The sequence below is a fragment of the Hippopotamus amphibius genome, chromosome X (genome assembly GCF_030028045.1).
Source record: "Hippopotamus amphibius kiboko isolate mHipAmp2 chromosome X, mHipAmp2.hap2, whole genome shotgun sequence".
Classification (NCBI taxonomy): domain Eukaryota; kingdom Metazoa; phylum Chordata; class Mammalia; order Artiodactyla; family Hippopotamidae; genus Hippopotamus; species Hippopotamus amphibius.
Genome location: NC_080203.1, coordinates 23,791,781 through 23,812,616, shown reverse-complemented (window position 1 = coordinate 23,812,616; position 20,836 = coordinate 23,791,781). Strand labels below are relative to the sequence as shown.

Below are 20,836 nucleotides of genomic sequence, written 5' to 3'. Positions count from 1 at the left end.
TGTGTTTTTCTTTTTACTAAAATACCAAAGACACCACCTTAAATTCTTATATTGTCACCAAACCCCTGGAAACCACAACTACCAGGAAAAGTGATCTGGTCAGTCAGCAAAGCCCAATTTAGATAGGTTTCACTGCAACTGCTACATAAGGGAATTATTCCAAGGTTGAGAAAAGAGGCTTATTATATGTATGACTGATGCAGTATAAAGATTTAAACATTTATCATCTCCAACAAGCTATGTAAATTCATTCAAATATTATTACCTTCATTTAATTGTTATTCTCGGACTCACTGAGAAGCTACTTACTAAGTGCCTGAGTGCACTGGCGGTCAATTCCACACAGGGTAAGATGAAGGGAGGTTCCACAGCTCTTCGCAGCTATACATGTTTATGAAGTTGTCATTTCTTCTTTCTTCCTTTTTTTATCCTTCTCCTCCTCTTTTTTCTTCCTTTTTTTATCCTTCTCCTCCTCTTTTTTCTTCATCCTTTTTTCCTTCTTCAGACAGGTCCAGTTTGAGCTTATTTAAAAAAAAAATGCTATCTAGCATTAATCTGATTCTGAGCACTTACAACTCTGTCTTCAGAGAATAAAAACAGAACTTATCAAACATGCTTAGAGGAGTTATCTGACTTTGGGCTCATGCCCCAGTAGGTTGGTATCCAACTGCATTTTCATCTTATCCTACAGTATGACAGAAGCTCATCCACAGACACTGATGTGCATCTTTCTGCTGAGGCACGCGTCAATAACAAGTATAGTTTTGTTGGATTTCATTCCCTATTATCAGCAACCCTCAAATCTATCCATACATATTTGATAACCATATTATCTTATGTACACATATGCACACTCCTAAGTATTCCATATACAATGTCTTTGATTGATTCTATATTTTAAATAGTCTTTACATAGAGACCTATGAAACATACTATGATGAACTCACAATTCAAAGCTCCACTAGTTTATTGAGCATCATTCAGCCAATATTGATACTGGGTGCTAATCCATTTGATAGTTCGTAATTCACTGTTAGGAAATAGAGGCCTTTAAAGAGCTCAGGCTCTAGGCCCACAGAAAGCGAATTTCATGGGAAATATATTTTCTGATGCTTTAACTTCAAAATGCTCTCCTCTCAACCCCAGCCTGTCAAGCAGTTAATGATCATAAACAAATGCTTGAATGCACTCAAAAGATTGCTATTTAAAGCAAAATTACAGTCAATCTTCCGGTAGAGCAAAATTTTTTCTTGAAATGGGAATAATCATCTCCTAATTTGTATGTTTTGAAAAAGTTTTCTATCTACAGTTTCTGAAAGCTTCACTCTTCCTTCAATTCAGTTCAACAGTTATTTACTAAATGTTTAGAATAATCTTTTCTCCCCTTCTCATGTAAGTGAGCAGAGGAAATTTTCCCACTTTGGGTCAGGTGCCAATCCCTCAAACAATCTACTGTATCCAAGAGGTGGGATCACATTGCAGCAGCATGGTGATTTCTGTAGAATCCATGTAGATGTGGGTGGGATAAGGAGAGGAAAAGATTCTAGAAAAGGGGGTGTTTAGGCATAAAACAATAGTTGCCAATGGCAGTGTAATATACAAAAGCTTATAGCACAGTTTGTCTTTAAGAAACATATCATTTTCCCATTCCAGAGATTTTTAAAATTAAAATATCAGAGTAGAAAATGGCAAGAATCTTGACTCTTCCATTAGGAGAATCAAGTTTAGGCTCTTCCACAATTCAGCAAGGTGGTGATTTTCCCAGGGCTTCAGTTTCTCATCTTCTCTAAATAAGGAGGTTGGACTAGGTGATTTTTAAAGTCTGTCATCCTTCCTACGCAATGATGTTGCACCACCATCCACCCAATGACTCACGCCAGAAATCTAGGAGTCACCCTGAATTCTTTCTTTTCTCTCACCTTCTAAATCTAACAACCCTCTCCACCAAAACCACTGCCCCACTCTCCCTCATTTTATCATGTAACAATTCTAATTCCTGCCAGTTGCTCAGACTGTATCATCTTTGACTCTTTCCTTTCTCCCATAACCCACATGAAATTGATCAGTAAACTCTTAAGGACCTTACCTTCAAAATTTATACAGAATCTAACCAATTCACAATACCTGCACTACTGCCACCCAAATCTATACCACCACCATCTCTAGCCTAGATTTATGAAATATCCTCCTAAATTGTTTCAATGCTTCCTCTCTTGCCCCGTAATTATCATCAACAGAGCAGCCAGAATGATTCTGTTAAAATGCAAACTGTTACATGACTTTTGCTCAAAACCCTCCAAGGGCTTCCAATCTGAATATCTTAAGAACCAAGGTTGTTACAGTGGCTCAACATGAGTGTCTCCATCTCAAACCACTCAAACCTCATTTATTAACACTCTCCCCCTCCCCCACTCTAACCTAGACACACTGGCTTCTCCACCGTTCCTCAAATTGCCAAGTACCTTCCTGCCTCCTGAGGTTTATTTGCCTAGAATACTTCCGCAAAATAACCACACAGATTACTACCTTTTTTTCTTCAAGTATCTGCTCAAATGTGACTCTTTTAGAAAGCTTTTCCCTAAACCACTCTCTGTAAAACGGGAAGCACCAAACTATCCCAGTATTCTCTTTTATGTCTTGCCCTGCTTTATTACTGTCTATCACTCATCACCATTGGGCAGATTATCATTTCCTTATGTGTTTATTGTCTGTATCTTCCCACTAGACTATAGGCTCCATGAAGGCAGGGATTATATTTTGTTCATTTCTCTATCCCCAGTAATGACAACAGAGGAGGTGCACAAATAATTGGTGGATGAATAAATGAATGAATCCAGTTCATCAGCAATTCCTGTCAATTCTATCTCCAAAACTGATGCCAAATTGGTTTATTTCTTGCCAACTCACTTTTGCTACCTACCTTTAAGTGAAGAGGAAAATTAGAAACTTGCACTCAGCTAAAAATAACTCCATGCTCCTTCTGCTTCTGCTTTTGTAAAATATGCTTGCTGCCCAGAAAAGGAAAACAAAAACAGGATGACCTAGCAATCAAATGTAACCATAGGATGTTTTGCTAAATATGGAATGTTCTGCACCTGCTCTTGTAAGTTTCTGTTTGGAAACTTCCCTGCTCTGTAAACCAAGTAACCAATCTACCAATACTAACTGTAAACATGTGCACAGACCCCTATAAAAGTAAAGCTCACCCTGAGCTCGGGGCTCAGAACTTTGGAGCATTAGCTCATCTGGGGCTGCTGGCTTAATAAACCTGAGTTCTCCAACCCCCCAAGTGTGGTTCTTGGTTTCTTGACAGACCGATTTCTGCAACATAAGCTTATATCATTCTTATCTGAAACTGGTCTTCCTACCTCCATTCTCACTCACCCCCTACATTTTTCAGAGCAGTCTTCTAACAATGTATATCAGATCACATTCTCTCCTGCATAAAACTCTCCAATGATTCCCACTGCTTTCAGGATGAAATTCAAACTCCTTCAAAGCCCTAGACGATCTAATTTCTGCCAAACTTTCCAACTTCATTTTACATCATCCTTGTCAACATTTACATTTTTCCATTCCTAGAAAGAACCATCTCAGCACTTTGCATATGTTATTTGTTTTATCAGGACATCTTCTCTTCTGGCTTTTCATGTTTCGGTTTGTCACTTCAAGAAATACCTTCACTTCCTCTATCAGCAGGATGTTTTACATCATTGTCTCACAAAGAACCTTCCTTTTCTTTTTCTTAGACTGTATTAAAATTTATAACAATGATTATCTGTGCATGTTTACTTATTTAATGCCTGCCTGCCCAGCTTCCCTAAGCTCTGTGAGGTCCTTATTTGGACCTTATTTGTTTTGTTCACCACAATGCTTAGCAAAGTACTGGGAATACACTGAATGAATAAGCATGAAATGATTTTCTCTGAGGCAATAAACTTAAGTCTATATTCTTTGTTAACGTATATAACTAAGTTTCTCATTAAGTTTCCAGTTTTGAGGTTGAGCTCCAGATAACATCTCATAAACCCAAAGGAACTATAGCTTTCTTATTTGACCCCGCTCTTTGCAGATAAAGACCCTTCTGGGAAATAAAGTGCAGTACTGAAGGTAACAAGCAGTTCAAGCTCTTAACTCTAGTCAGGGCCATTCTTGGGCTGGGAAAAAGCCTGGAAATTTTTTATGGGGTTTCTGTCCATATAAACAATTTGATTTAAAAACGGATCACAGGAAATTCCTTGGTGGCGCAGTGGTTAAGAATCCGCCTGCCAATGCAGGAGACACCGGTTCGATCCCTGGCCCAGGCAAGATCCCACATGCCGCGGAGGAACTAAGCCCGTGTGTCACAACTACTGAACCCACAAGCCACAACTACTGAGCTCATGTGCCACAACTACTGAAGCCCACACACCTAGAGCCTGTGCTCCTCAACAAGAGAAGCCTGTGCACCGCAATGAAGAGTAGTCCTCACTCACCGCAATTAGAGAAAGCCTGCGTGCAGCAATGAATACCCAACACAGCCAATAAATTTATTAAAAAATGGATCAAAAAATTAATAGGCCAACGTGAACTACAGTGACTTATCAATGAAGATTTAGAATGATGGGTAGAAAAGAAGTACTTGTGTATTTGTTTCTTGTCTAATCTATGCACGTGAAGATTCTTCTTAGTGTTTGGGCTCCATCTCCTCTTGTACTTTATTGTAAAATATGCCGTTCTTGGCTAATTTCATATTGGCCACCCTAAGAAAAGCACAGTGATAGAGTCATAATGCCATGGCTCTTCAGAACCCATTTGTATTGAAATGATGTAGATCTTCTTGCCTCTGCAGCTCCTTTAATGTTGATTACATCATTACTTATGATACTGCACTATCCATGCCCCGCTCCCATTGACCCTAGCTTCCAATTACTCTCTCAGAAATTGTTATTGTGTTTCATTCATGATGACCACGAACGCAAACCCTGCAGTAAAATATGAATGATAATTTCTTCTCCGGTCATGTCAAATTTTTACCATTTGGGGTTTCGTAGCATAAATGTGGAACATCACATCCTCCAACTGTGTCTTCTTTTGAATACTTCAGGCCGCAATCACTGCATTCCTAGAATATGATTGCTTTCAGTGTGGACTGCACCCTTGACTTTCATACACCCCCACCAGCTGAGAGGATAGGCAAGGGGCCCACGGACAGAGTGACAGTGAGGAGAGTCGACCTACTCGTGCAAGGAATGTTTGTGCCTCATCTGGCACAGCTTAAAGTCAGCTTCAGAGAATGTGACATCGCCACATTCATCAGAGCCAAGGGAGAACATGCATAGGAAGAACCCGTTGGCAGGACTCAGCAATGGTCTCAAAAGCCCTGAGAGATAGGCGTGACCATCCACAGAGGACTGTGTAACACATGACCCAGAGCCTGTGGAAAGGGATGAGATGATTGTCTCAGGTGCCAGCTACAATGGAGGGAGTTAAAAGATACCTGAAGCTACCCTCACTGCCCTCTGGTGAGAGAGGCAGAACGTTTATTCACGGTTGGAATGCAGCTGGGAGAGAGCCAGCACTAAGGTCAATAGAACCCTAAGTTCATCCTCTGTTCGATGTGACTGAGAGTCATCCCAAATCAGCATCACCGTACCAGTCTGGCAGCCTCATCCTGCACGATCCTGTGGTAAAGTATTTCTTTACCAGCCAAAGTGAGCTATTGGCTTACCAGGCCACCCTCTTAGGATATGGTAACATTCACAAGTCTGTAAAAGGATTTAATAGGAATGAGTCCTGGAGCTTCTTAAGGCATCTTAGTTCCAGAACAGAGGAAGCAGGGAGTGCCCTAACGTGGAAAGACAAGGACTGAGATTTTACAGTTACCAACCTACACTGAGGGAAGCTCACCTGGATGGCATTGAGGTGCCTCAGAAAAGTTTGAGAAGTACACGGCTCCCTGAGGTGTGGGCTGTAGCAAGCGCCCTACTTGCCCAGATCTAAGGGGGGGACTGTGTTACACATATACGTGATTCACACGTACACACACACAATAGCTTAATTTTCTCAATTCCTTGACTCTCCCTGTTTCTCAGTGGCAATGGAATTCTTCAGGGTGGCCAATTTCTTCAGCTAGTCCTTTGCCTAGCTGCCTGAAGCAAAGCCCAAATACTTTCATTGTCCCAGTTAATCATTAAATAACAGCAACTTCCTGACTTCATATACGTTTTATACATTAAATACTATGCCCAAGAGACACTAGGGTTCAATTATAGGTATGTATTACAGATCTTTTATATTGCCTTTTAGGAAATATGTCAAAGGTGCCAATGATATCACTGGCAATCACCAGTGTCGTCATTCCTAATTTCCATGCCTTCTTTAGAGCCCTCAATAGCTGGACTAGCAAAGCTGCTCCTTTGTTCACAAAGGACCAAGGACATGGGGATAGCTTGGTGAGAAACATCTATACCAGTTTAAAAAAAATACAAAAGCAAAGCAAAGGAACTAAAAAGCCTGGGCATCCCAATCAGATTGCTTTCTCTCCAAGATCATCGCCTTCCCGGTAAACTTATTTTTATAAAATGTTAAGATTAGCAGAAAATCAAGCTGTCCCTTTGAGTGCATTTTCCTCTTTTGTCTAAAGCCTGTGAATTAAAACCACTATTTTTGGCAGATTTGAAAATAGGATGTGGGTATTAGAAAAGATGCCATGGGTTTTCTTCTTGAACCATTTGAAAGGAAGTGCTGAAGAAGGCATCATTTTTAGTGTGCTCTTTCAGCGACTTGGGAAGAATTCGACTGCTTTACTGCTTGTGAACACACAAGCCCCAGGGCCCTATATTCTTTGGGTAAAATGAGCTTTGGGACCGGAAGAGCCTCCACAGAGGCCTCTTTTACTGCTTACAAGCTTCCTCTGTGATTAAGATCCATCCTGGACCTCAGCAGTTAGGTAGCACAGATCCCCACATCTGCATATCTGCTAGTCAGTTTCCTCTCCGCTTAGGGGTTCCCAGACAAGTGCTAGAATTGGGTGGTTTTATTCCTTTCGGAAATGAACTCGAAGGCTGATATCCAGGATCTATTATAATGAACACCTTAGGTCTGCTACACAATGGTCCTTTGCAAAGTGGTTTCTCTTTTGGGCAAAGGCAGTTGTGGCTTTAGAAAGTCGTTTTTTTCTCCCCCTTCTGTATATATATATTTAATATACTATGAGGACAGGAGAAAAGTAGAAATCTTGTTTTAATGCAAATGAAGGAAGAGTAGCAGGGTGATGGGGGAGGGGGATGGAGTCTACACTTTTTTATACCAGCATCTGGATGCTGTGAAAATCCTACATGGTTGAAAAAAGAAGAAATTTTGTATTCCACATGAATGTCTATGCCTAACATGTGAGTCAAAGATAATAAGAGGTAACTTAGCTTTCCTCAGGAAGGCAAATATAGCAGCAAGTTTCTTTAAAGGACTATTCAGCGATGAAAATGCTAACTGCATTTCATTAAAGGCAAGTAGAATTCACTAATCAATGATTAAATTTTAACAAGGATAACCAAAGGGTATGGGATTTGATTGAAGTATAAATTAAAAAGATCAACTCTCTTCTCTCAAACCCTTAAAATTGTGTTTTCTTAGAATGTGTCTACACAGGTACTGAGTCATTGTTTGCAAGGTCATCCAAATAAGCCATAGACCTTCCTACCTGTGATACAGCTTCATGACAAGAGCAGTGGAGCATCTGGTTGCATATGTCTGCAAGATTAAGTGTTATTCCTTCTTCCAAACTGATGGTGGCCTCATCCCCTTTGCCAGTTTTAGAACAGGGTGGATGGAGAGGTCACATCTCTACAAGGGCACATCTTGATCCAGGCAATGTGGCTTCTGTCCTCCCCTTTCCAGCCAAGGAGCTCTGATAAAGGTTCTCAGTGTTCTCTTAATTTCTAATTCGACTGGAATTCAGATGCATTTGAGGTTATTCCCCACTCCTTCACCCTTGAAACTCTTATCCTTAGCTCTGGTGACACTCACCACTAATTTTTCTTGCCTTCATGACTTGAATGCTCTTTCTGAGTTTTCTTTTGTTTGCCTTCGTTTGCCTACCCTTTAAATGTTGGCATCCTTGGGCTCCCATTCTCTGTCCCCTTTTCTTATAGTTTTACATGCTCTTTTTAGATAATCTCATCTAATACTATTTCCTCTACTACATTTTCATCAACCACCACCTATTTCCATTAGGTGGATATCAGTGGAGAGAGAAAGAGAGAGGTATCACACGGCATATAAACCTGACAAAACTGCTGAAGTGGATTCAGCACCCCTCAAAAAATCCCCACACCTAACCTCTCTTAATCCATATTTCAGTTAAAGGAATCACCATTCCTTCTAGCCACTCAGAATCATCTGTGATTTCATCTTTGACCTTAATTGTCTGTTCTCACCCCTATGAATCAAGAGCTAAGAGGACAGTCCTCTAAATTTCATTGCAATCATCCCCTCATAATCTCCTTGTTAGAGAAAAAATGACTCCGACACTTGTTCATATGGTAAGGAACACTTTACTCTAGACTGCTGTAAATGGGGTATTGCGATAGGGGACAGAGATCAGGCTCAACTGTAAGTGCACCAAAGACAGTTGGGGATTTTTAGCTCAGGAGCAGAAAGAGGGGAGTCAGTGGATGGAAATGACGAAGAGGAGACATCAAGGGTGGAGAGATTCCTGCTAAATGGATTTGACAGGATTCTTGCTGAAGGCAGGCCATGGTGACCACATATCAAGGTTGATGGACTCTCTCCAAACTGCCTTAGCAGGACTCTTACTAAAACTGGACTTCACAAGGATGGGCATGGAAGTCCAAGATTGAAGCCTCGTTGAGAACAGGGAGCAGAGAAGCGTAACTGAAGTTTGGTCCGGGAGAGAGTCTTTGTCTCTCTGCTCCCATTTTGTCCAGGCCCTTGTTATCGCTACCCTTAACTGTTGTACTAGTTTCCTAACTACGAACCCTGCCTCTAGTTTCAAATTCATAAGAGCTCTCCTCCTCTTTCTAGCCAAAATGGTCTTTCTAAAATACATATCGAATCAAGTCATTCACCTGCTCAAGAATCCAAATTCAACAGATCCCCACTGCCTACATATATAATTCAATCTCCTTTACATAAAAACAGTAGTTTCAACTTATTGAACCCTTACTATGTCTCTGGCCTTTGGCTAAGCACTTGGCAAACATCATACTTTACATAAATTAATCCTTACTAGAATGCCATGAAGTTGTTACAATTATTATTCCCATCCTATAGGTGAGGAATCCAAGACACAGAGAGATTAAATAACTTGCCCAAAGTCACATAGCAGTAAGTGTCAGTGCCCAAATTTGAACATGGTCCATCTGATCGAGCACCATATGGTTATACAGCTGCTCTCCTTCACCATCTGGCCTAATCTGTCCAGCCTCATCGCCATGATGTTCCCCTGTGTACCATCAGCACTCCAGGTACCCCAAACTATTCCCCATTTCTCAAGGACACCATAAGTCCATCTTTCATGTTTCACTGTCTTTATGCGTAATATGCTTTCTGCCTGGAATGTGTTCTTTCATCTCTTGGACTTTACGAATTTCTACTCATCCTCCCAGATCTAGTTCAAAAGTCATGACCACCATGTAGCCCTGCCCAACCCTCCCAGTTAACTCATTCCCTCTTGGGTCGGACAATACTGCCTTGTGCACACAAGAGAAGGGAAGGTCAATGAGCACAGAGACTGTCTTCTTTACTCATTGCTATTTCTCTGGTATCTAGTCACACGGCTTGACACATGGTAGGCAGTCAATAAACACGTGTGGAATGAATTCTTTAAAAATACATTACTCATAGCACTTACAATACTACACTGAAATGTTTTCACGTGGCCATCTCGCATACTACACTGTAAGCTCCAAGGGTGGAACCACATTTTAATGTCACAGCCATTGTTCCTAATGCAATGTCTGACTCATAGTAGGCATGTATTAAACATTTATTAAAAGAATAAATGTCTGATATTCATACCATAGACAGCCATCCTATGGAATAAGTTTTTGCGGTGCTAAAAATTTCCTTTTGAAATGCAAATATGCCTGAGGGAAAGGACAGAAGCCCCACTTTGGCAAATATCGGGTATTAGGACCGTAGCAGAATGATTTGCCAGATTGATTTCCAACATGACAACTGTCAGCAGGTGGGTACTTGGATAGGACAGAACATTGTGCAGTACAACAGGTCCACAACAAGGGACAGAGTTAGAGGTCCCTGCGCTGTCGGAGGGTTGCCTAAAGGCATTCAATGTCTTGAGGAAGAAGAAAGTCTGGTGCACTTGTAAGTGTCTCTATGTATAAGGTGCCTGAAAGTGGAGAGTGAAGCAGATGGTCAAATAAATTGGTTGCTCGTGGGATGAGGAAGATATTAGTCTGGAAAACTCACAGATGGAGAAATATTCTCCTAAGGTTTTACCATTCTGAACAGATAATTCTTACATGGAAATACAGACAGCTCACACTGAAGAGCAGATACTAAGTGGATATTCTAAATAGAGAGTAAAGTATCTCCACTTTGCTTAGTGCTGGCTCTGGATAGGGCTTTGTGCCACTTTAGGCTCCGCATATGGTGAGCACTCAGGCCTGTGATTGCTGGCAAGGGCCCCAGACACTGCTTGAAACCAACAGGACCATTGACACAGTCCCTACCCCCTAGAAGGCGCATATCAAAAAAGTCCCCCTTGACATTTACATTCCTTAGTGAGCACCTGGAGTTCTTTGGCTGGAAGAAGGAAAATGGATGGAAAAACTCTGGTTTCAGCCTGTTCGAGAATCAGATTTATCTGATTATACAGTTTTTCATGCAGAGTTAAAACCACTTAATGGGTCTATTTTCAAAGCTTCTTTTCATTGATTTGAAGGAGAAGTACCTTTCTAAGGCTCTTTGCAAGATTTAAGTTATTTACGCCTCAAGCAGGCTGGAGGATAAAGTTTCTGAAAAGAAGAAAAAGAAGATAACCACACAATTCACAGAGGCCTAAATAGATGGGCCAGAGGGTGAAAATTCAAGAAGTTGCAAGTTTCTGTACCAAAAAATTTGGGGTGTCATTACTCCTAGGCCACAGGGAACCAGGGCTAATCCCAAGTGCTCTGGAAAACAGAATCAGTCTTGCACCTCAGTGAAACCAGTGGCAGCTGAATGTCTTGCTGCTTTAATTTGAAGTCCAGGAAGCCCTTCCTTACTTTCCTTCCCCTACTCTAGAGCTTTCAATTCCCATCATCACAGTTCACTTTTTTTCTTTGGGGTAAGGCACTCAAGTGAAATGGAAAAACCCCTGGGAGCTTGAAGACATTAACTTCTGATTAGATTTAACTACCTTAGCACTGATTCACTTAATAGCTACCAGGGGAATGGCCTGGGAAGAAGAGAGCAGGGCCTTGAAGGCACAGAATCAGGTTTGGAATAAAGGAAGGGAAAAGGGTAGATCAGAGCCTGGCCAGGATTTCGAGAGCCCTGGTGAAACAGAAAATGGTTCCAGCACCCTAAGCACCTTGTGGGCAGGAAGCAGCGCTATCGCCACCTAGAGGAAAGGCAAGGAAATACCATGTACCATGAAACAACGTCTAAAGTCCCAATTTTTCAAATCTAGCTCCAAAGGAAACCTTACAAAATGAGCCTGGCCCTTTCTCCTCACCCCCATGACTCCCCAATACTTCTTTTAAAATACCCTTTCATTTATGTTTCTACAAAGGCACTGCCAATCCACAGGAATAGGAAATCCATGCATCACCAGAAATAGGATTGGGAGGACACTTTGTGCTTCCCCTTGAACGAAGGTCCTTGATGTGGGATGTCACAACTCAAAACTCCTGTGCTGTCATCATCAGGCAGGAGCCCACGCAGCTGCATTGGTGCATCTCTGAACTCCAGCCCAGCCCTCAGTCTTGCCAAGGTCTCATGGGAAATCTAACAACCTCTGGTCAATGACACCAGTGTCTGTCCTCCTGGGGCAGGAACTGCCTCCCCCTCAACTGGATCCCAGTTTGAAGTTTTAGGACCTTGTGCTTTTCATCTACATCACTCACCATCACTACTGCTCACAGAATTGGTCTGTCTCCCGTTGTGCTGCAGTCCTCCTTTGTGTGGTCCCTCTGGTCACGTGCACTGTGCCCTCTGGAACCCTGTTCTATTGTCAGCAGCATTTACTCTATTTTCTACCTTTCCCCCAGTGGTTCCCTCTGCCCTGTGATTTGCCTGCCTCCTGGCTTCCCCCTACCCTCAACCCAACCCACCCTCCCCACCCCCCAGAGATCTCTGCTTCCCTCATGACCATTTCAAGAGGCTGTTCTTCTCCCTTGAGGGGGCCAAGAGAGTAGTTCTACCAGCGCCTCACGAATCTCAGCTGTTTGCCTTCCATTGCTCCATCACATTCCTTCAGCTACCACTCCTTTGAAGATCACAATGTAATCCAAGTATACCTTTGTCTTCTCCTCCCCTACCGTAGCATCACCCAACCCAGGCCCCTTCTCCACAATGTTTTCAAATGATATTTTCTGCCACACAGACTCCTGTTCAGGGTGACATCAATTTCTAGATGCGTAATCTATATCACACCCTGGCCTAGCAAGTCCTTCATTCATTCTACTCTGAAGATGTCCACTTCCACTCTTTTAGAACCTCACTCTCTTTTAACCAAAATTTGTAACTTAGCCTCATGTGGAACTCTAAGACCCTGTCCCTCCCCCTTCTGGGCACAACCTACTTTGCCCCCTCACTCCCACTAGGTGAGTCTTTAACCTCATCATCACCCCCACTCTCAACTGCTCCCCATCCTCCCAGTCTGTGAGGGCCCTCCTGCTCTCTCTCCTCCCTTGCCAGCCAGATCCCCTAACTCTCCAGCTCCCAGGGAACAAAACTCAAAAAATAAAAAAAAAAATAAAAAACACAAGCAAATTTTCTGACAGTCCACTGGGTAGGACTCTGTGCTGTCACTGCATTGGGCGCAGGTTCGATCCCTGGTAGAGGAACTAAGATCCCACTAGCCACTCGGCATGGCCCCCAGAAAACAAAAACAAACAAAAAAATGAGACAAATCCATGTTACCTTGCCTCAGCTGGACTCTCAATGCTTCCAGTCACTTACTCTCCCAGCTTATATCCCAGTCTCCTCAAGCCCCCAGGTTCACCCAGTCTGCACACTTATAAACAAAATAATGATTTTTTCGAAAAGACCTTACTTGGACACGGCATTCTTGAACTAATTCCCCAATTCTCATTCCTTTTACTGACAAAAATCAATGAGTACATTTCGTTTTGTACACCTCTTCACCACACACTCCCTTATTAGCTCTAACCACTATACTTAAACTGTTCACTCAAAGGTAACTAATGATCTCCTAATTGCTGAATGCATCAGCCTCTTCCCCAGCTTCATCCCACTCAATCTCTCAGCAGCATTTGATAGTTTATCACACCCTATTTGTTAAAAAGAAAAAACCCTCTTCTCCCCATCACCTCCTATTCTTCCCCTCTCCCCTTCCCTCTTTCCCACTAGAAATGGCCTTTGACATCATTAAGATGAGGCCCTCAACTTCTCCAACCTCAACCAGTTATTTTGTCCTTCTCCTTCCCCAGCTCGCACCCACCCCCCTCACCAAGCACATTAATACAGCACTCCCACCAGATCTTCAATGATTTTACTCCCTTTCCCTTCTGCTGTGTTTGCCTTGCCAAAATCCAAGCTTGGACAGGCACAACTCTCCATTTTCTCCATACCAGCTTCCAGGCCACAAAGCATGGCTGGCAGAAGTCAAACCCCAGCACTAAGTACCTCCGCTGCATGTGTGTTTTATGTAGGAGCACTTAGGTTCTCAATGTACTTCCTCAGTTCTTTGATTTCTCTCAAGCCAACCTCTTCTATTAGCATTCCCTAAAGTGTGTTCCTTGGACCCCTAATGATGTGGAATATTAATAGCTATTATATGAAGAACTGACAATGGGGGCTTCCCTGGTGGTGCAGTGGTTAAGAATCCACCTGCCAATGCAGGGGACATGGGTTCGAGCTCTGGTCCAGGAAGATCCCACATGCCGTGGAGCAACTAAGCCCATGTGCCACAACTACTAAGCCTACGCTCTAGAGCCCATGAGCCACAACTATTAGGCCCATGTGCCACAACTACTGAAGCCCATGCGCCTAGAGCCGGTGGTCCAGAACCAGAGAAGCCACCGCAATGAGAAGAGTAGCCTCCACTCGCCGCAACTGGAGAAAGCCCGCGTGCAGCAACGAAGACCCAACACAGCCAAAAATAAATAAATAAATAATAAAAAGAACTGACAACCGATAAATAACTTGCAAGATGCAGATTTCTGCTCCAGTAATCCAAACAGTCTAATATTCTCATATGTAATGTGAAAGGTCTAGTGTGATTAATTTCCCGTTGTATTTGATTTCCCATTGTTATTTGGCTTAGAAACATTTTTTCATTGTCTCCTGGAACAATCTTCTGAAAGATATCATTTACTAAAATACTGCAATTTCACATTCGGCATTTTCCATTTTCTCTTCTCAAATTTTCTCCCTCAACTCATTCTCAAATTATCAGAGGTATTCTGAGTTTCTTTGCTCGTAGCTAATGATTTTTGCATCCTGTCTCACTAAGAAAAATATATCCAATGTACGTGAAATCCCCAACTTCTTAATTTATAGTTCCTCTCTCTCCAAGATCAATGTGGCTCTTCTCGGCTATACAGTTAAATATTGTTTTCTGCTTCTGATCTCTCATCATCTCCACAAAACTTGCTCTCCCCACCACTATCACCTTCTTCTTCTTCATCCTCCCAGGATTTACACCCTGTGACCCAGACATGGGTTCACCAAGTTCGCCTACACCTAAAATAAACAAGCCTACATGCAATTCAAGCTAGCACTTATTTTTTCATTCCCTTCCTGCCAACTTCTTGAGTGAGTAGTCTCAGGAAGCTGCCTTCTTTTTATTATCTGTTCACTCCTTTCCCCCTGCAGTCTGACTTCTGCCCTCATCGTGACCACTGTGCTCATAAAGGTCAACAGCGTTTTCATAATTGTGGATCCCAAGGCCTCCTCTCAATATTCATCCCATACACTGCTATATTGAAAATGGCTAACAAACAAGGACCTACTGTTCAGCACAGGGGACTCTGCTCAATATTCTGTAACAACCTAAAAGGAAAAAGAATTTGGAAAAGAATAGTTACATGTATATGTATAACTGAATCACTTTGCTGTACACCTGAAACTATCACAGCATTGTTAATCACCTATAACTCCAATATAAAATAAAAAGTTTTAACAAAATAAAGTTGAATCAAGAAGGAAAAAAAAGTACTCATCCCAATGACCACTGTAGAGCATCTAATAGCGCATTCATCATTTACTCCTCCCAAGGCTTAGATGATCCTGCCTTCTTTTGGGTCTCCCCTTGAATCCTTGTCCACTCAGTTTCAATCTCCTTCCCTGCCTCCTCTTACTGTGACAACGCCCTCAATGTAGTGCTTTCCCAGAGTTCTCGCCATTACTCTTCTACCTTCTCACTCTACCCCTCCCCCAAGTGACCTCATTCCCTCTCATGCTTCTAGTCTTGACCCTTCTTCTGATCTTCAGACATGGCTTCCAAATAACCGCTTGTCATCTCAGTTAATTTGGACATCATTTGCCTGGTCACTGGTGCTAACAATTTCCACGTCATTTTTGATTCCTCCCTCAGTCACCCTCCAAACACGTTGCCACCCACATGCAATCCAAAGGGCCACTGAGTTCTAACTCTATCTCCAAAATGTCATTTGTATCTGGCCCTCAATTCCAAACTGATTTTTAGGACCCTAGGTTAAGCCTCCATCATCTCTAGAATTTTGCGAAGGCATCCTAATTCAGGTATGAGCAGTAGGCTTTGCACATCATAGGCACTCAGTGCATGTTTGGTAACTTAAATTCATTGCACAATGTGATGAAATCACTGTTGGGGAAGCTACTAGAGTAGGCTTGTTCAGGCTTCAGAGGCAGAAGTAGGCCTCTGACTGACCTGTGACCCTGCCTGGACTGTGTGCCTGCTTACACACCTAGCAAATGCTGCTAGCAAGTTGAAAGGTGCTTAGGATAAGAAAGGGAAATGGATCTTGGAATTTTTTGAGCCTTGGGGACATGGCTAGTCTCCCGGGGTCTGGAAAATCTTGTGATTCACATGATGAAACCAACAGCATTTTTAAAGTAAATCCAGAGCTGCCTGGAATTATAAGCAGAAGCCCCCAGAACTCCAATCTGAAGTCTTACGCGTGGAGTGGACTCACTGCCCGGGACCCTTCCCAATTGGGGCTCCAGATTGCTGTCACTCGGGACTTCCCAGTGCTGTTTGGATCTGGATGTATGAAACTGTCTCTATTATTCTTTCTTAGCTAATTCTTTTCTCAATTAGTATACTGGAATCTTTGTTAATTCAATAAACTCTCTCTAAATTCTTGTTTAACTGAGTGTAGAGTGCTTATTTTGCCAGCAAATCCTACGAACCTCGAAATGAAAAGTAAGGCTTTCAGCAAAACAACCACCATGCAAAGAAAGCCTATCTAGTTAAGAGAAAAGGTTATGGAGCCAGACTTGCCTGGATTCATATTCTGGCTGAATATGAAGGGGTAACCTGTTAGTTTTCCCAATTTGAGCAATTTAAAGAACTATTTCTTTGTACTTCAGTTTCCTCATCTGTAAAATGAAGATAATAGCGTCTACGTCATAAACTTATATGTATTAAATAAGCTAACACACGAAAAATGCTATAAAAACTGCATGGCAAACAAATAGTAAGCAACCCAGAAGTCTACATGGTTCTTATCATAATTGCCTCCTTACACATTCATTGCAATACATGCTGGTTCATAAAACATTCCCAGAGAGTTTCCAGTTCCTACTTTCCCTGCCACAGACTGGTATCTGCTTTAACAGAAAAGTCCTCTTGACCAAGCTAATCAAAGATACTGTTTCTGTCAACAAATCACTTTAACTGACAACATCAATACTGATTTGAAAGCAAGATACGGCCCAGATAATTTCTAATCCACTCAAGCTACCTCTAGAGGACCCAGTGTTGAATGCCATTAAGGACTGGATTATTCTTTGTGTAATGTTGTTTTATCACAGACCAGAGCAGGAGTTGGCCAGAAAGGCCTTGAGGATGGAAATTAAGGACAAGAAGTTCAGTGTTGTGGCTCTGAGTCTGTCCAAGACCAGAGGCAGAGCCTGAGGGCAGTCAGAGGCCTAGTAGCAGGGAAGGAGTAAAGATTACTTGTCAGAATTGGTCTCTGGGCTCAGACTGCCTAGTTTCAAATTCTTACTCTTTGACTTGGCGAAGTTTGACACTGAAGACATTGTTTCACCTGAGTGTCAATGTCCTTGTCTATATCATGGGATTAAAATACAATGGCACCTCCTTCATAAGGTAATTGTGAGGGTGAAATGACAAAATCTATGTACACAGCTTGACACAATGCCTGGCTCAATGATTACTTTGAGCATCATAATTTTATTAACAGAGCTTAAGTGCAAAATGCCAGCCCACAGTTAGAGACCCAAACCAGAGTCAAGGGCAAAAAGCAGTTATAGGGTTCTTATTACAGAATATCCAGCGTAAGACTGTACTGGCCTTCCTTTATCCTGGTTTCTTCCCACCCCCAGTTCTTTCTTTTGGAAGCTAGGCTCTTGTCCTCATGCATGACTATATGGATTTGTCCTCCACAGTGGAACTTCAGAGAGTTCAACTGCCCTAACAAGGTCCTCTATGACCTGTCCACTCCCTTCCTCTTCAGCCTCACCTGCCAACTCTTTCATTCTTACATGTTATCCTCTAGGTACACTGAGTTGCTCATAGGGTCCCCATACTCTCTCATGCCTCTGTGCTTGAGTTCAAGCTATTCCACTGGCTTAGGAGGCCCTCATTCATCCAGCAAGTAACTGAGAACTGAGAATGTCTGCCAGCACTGTTTCAGGTACTGGGGATACAGCAGTGAACACAACAGACAAAACTCACTTACCTTCATGGCACTCAAATTCTATTGAGGGGGTTGATAATAAATACGTGAATAAAACAACACAATTACAGATTGTGACAAGTGCTATGAAAAATGGAGAAAGAGTCATATAGAAAATAGGATGTTATTTTCAACAGGGGGGTGGGGGCAGGAAAGGGCTCTCTGAAAGGTGTCATGGGCTTAATATGATTATTCCTCTCGTCCTTTAGGTTTCTGCCTCAGTCTTCACCTCTCCAGGAAGCCTGCTCTGAATCACCAAGTCGGGATACTTTTCTTCTGACCTCTTACAGCACCCAGGGTATGACTGCACACAGAGCCTGACTCATAACAAGTACCCAGTAGACTAGGGGTTCTTAACCAGAGGACTATGGACATTTAGGGAATCCACAGGAAGAGTCAATTACACTCCAAAGTTAGCATCATGTGCATTCATGTAATTTTCTGGCTTGAGTGTTCATAGCTTTTATCATATTCTCCAAAAGTAAATGACCTCATCAAAGGGTAAGACCTACTGCTGTTGATGGTCAGTGAATCACCAAATTTCACTCTCCTGTCATGAGCACTGCATTCGGTGTCCTTGGAGGAGCTCTGTCCAGTGCTATGTATGCCTTAATACCAAATTAGTACCCACACTAATTCACTTCTTTAATGTATTTAACATCCCTTTATTGAGGGGCAAAAATACATCAGGCAGTATTTTAAGCACAGTAGGAGCTGACGAGATGAGACCCAAATAGAAAGGAGAGCAAAGGCATCACACCATTCCCTCACATAGATCCATTCTCTTCTATTTGCTCATAAACTCCTATAAAGACAGAACCCCCCACTGTGCTTTCTTCTAAATCTCACTTTAGCTCTTAATGTGAACTCCTCATGTAGATGGTACTCAGTAAAAGGCTATTCATGTCTTGGTCATTTTTGTCAGAAGACAGGGCAGTGAGCTGAATTCTACCATATCCAGTTAACAATGGGTCTGAGTGTACTTTCAGAAACGTGATTACACATGATTTATAAAAGCTAACAGCAAAAAAAAAAAAAAAAAAAAAAAGATAACAGCTCAGAAAATACAAATCCTTCTGAATTAAGGGCATGACCCCATCCTGAACTGGACTGGTGGGACCCCTGTCATATTCTATGGGAAATGAATGAGGCTCCTGGGAGGGAACTAAAATAGCCATAAAAATATGTCTTCGGGCTAAATTTGTTCCCATCAGAGGCCACAAAACAGCATAAGGACATAATTCAGAAAGCAGCAGAATTATTCAAACCAAGGACAGCTTGCTGGGAGAAAGCTCAACATACAGAAAAAGGAAGGACCTGGGGGAGGGAGGAAGTAAGGGGAAGAAAGGGGAGGGAAAAGGAAAACGTGTTACTGATGACCACCGAATATCATTTTCGTCCTTTGTCAAATGTGAAATAGTTTCATTACAGTCCGTTGAAACTGCCTCTGAAGTGATAATTCTAAATTATTCTCTCTCTGCCTAATTCCTTTCTAACACTCTGGGTCATGCCTAGCTGAAAAAAACAAATTGCATTCCTTCAGCCACGAATAGCCTTCCTTAGAAGAATAATTAACACCATGTCTAAAAATATTTACTTTTTCTTAGACCCTACTAAAACACCATTTTTGTCCTATTTTGTTATAAAGTCAGCTGGGAGAATCCAAGAAAAGGGATATTCGGAGACACCTTTTACAAGAATAAAGCTTTGCCAAATTAGGTTACTTGGGAAGAGGGTTAATCTGAAATTGTGCAAGATCTACCTTTTGGAGAAAAATCAAAGAATACTATCAAGTATTATGCACAAATGTAAACTAACTGCTAATAAACTGCTTTAGTAAAAAGACTCCCTTGGACAAGCTTTAATTAAGAGATATGACTCATTTGTAATTAGAATATTATTTGTAGGAAGGCAGGTGTAAAAAAAGGCAATTTGAGAACTGTTTTCTAAAAAGTTTAATTGCTTAAGTAGACTTGGCATACCTCTTACAACCGTGTGTTACTGTTTATTTGTGCATGCGAAGATAATCAAAGCGCAGTGTTAGCCAAATGATCATAAATTCTGAAATTTAGAGGGGAGCGCTTATAAAAATGAGTGCTACGGTATATATCTGAAAAGGAACATGGAATCCTAATGTTCAAGAAAGTCATAAGCATTTGTGGAAAACCAACCTTCACATGGATGGCAACATTCCACACCAGCTCCTACAGGTAGCTTTCCAAGTGTAAGATCCACATATAGGGGGTGGGTACGGCAAATGTTCCAAACTGACGAATGTGTCACTACATACCCAGATTTCTGTAATTCATCTCCAATCTAGAACAATTCTGTAAACATATGAATCATAATTATTTTAAAGTCTGTATTTTATAAATCTATTATCGGGGGCCCTTGTAGGTCTGTTTCTATTATCTGTTGCTTTCCCTTAGTTTTTGGGTCATGTGGTCTTATTCTATGCCTAATTATTTTTGACTGAAAGTCCAAAACATCATAGGTGAAAAACTGTAAAAATAATTGGAAGCTTTAGATAATATTATCTTACTCCAGAGACAATTTACACTTGTTTTTGGCAGGCACTAACAGTCTAAGGGCACTAACTATCCCAGATCACTTTTAATCTAATCAGGTGTTGGAATGACTAGATGCTAGGCTTGAGTCCCTATAAGGGCTAGCCTATTTCTGGTTTGCCCTTACACCTAGGAGCTTGTTCTTCAGGGTCATAACCCCGAACTGGAGGCTTTACCAGAAACCCTCCTCTTTGATGGGCTCTGACATTCAACTGTGTCTCCCAGGCCCTGGAG

The 20,836-nt window shown here is 41.8% G+C and overlaps 1 protein-coding gene across 1 annotated transcript in view; it reads right to left on the bottom strand.

The window, feature by feature from the left end:
• Positions 1 to 461: 461 nt before the first annotated feature.
• Positions 462 to 20,836, bottom strand: part of SMARCA1 (SWI/SNF related, matrix associated, actin dependent regulator of chromatin, subfamily a, member 1) — a 531,454-nt gene continuing 511,079 nt past the window's right edge. Inside the window, exon 26 of the transcript XR_009050254.1 lies at positions 462 to 521. The gene's annotated coding sequence lies outside the window, so the exon portion shown is untranslated. The remainder of the gene's footprint in view (positions 522 to 20,836) is intronic.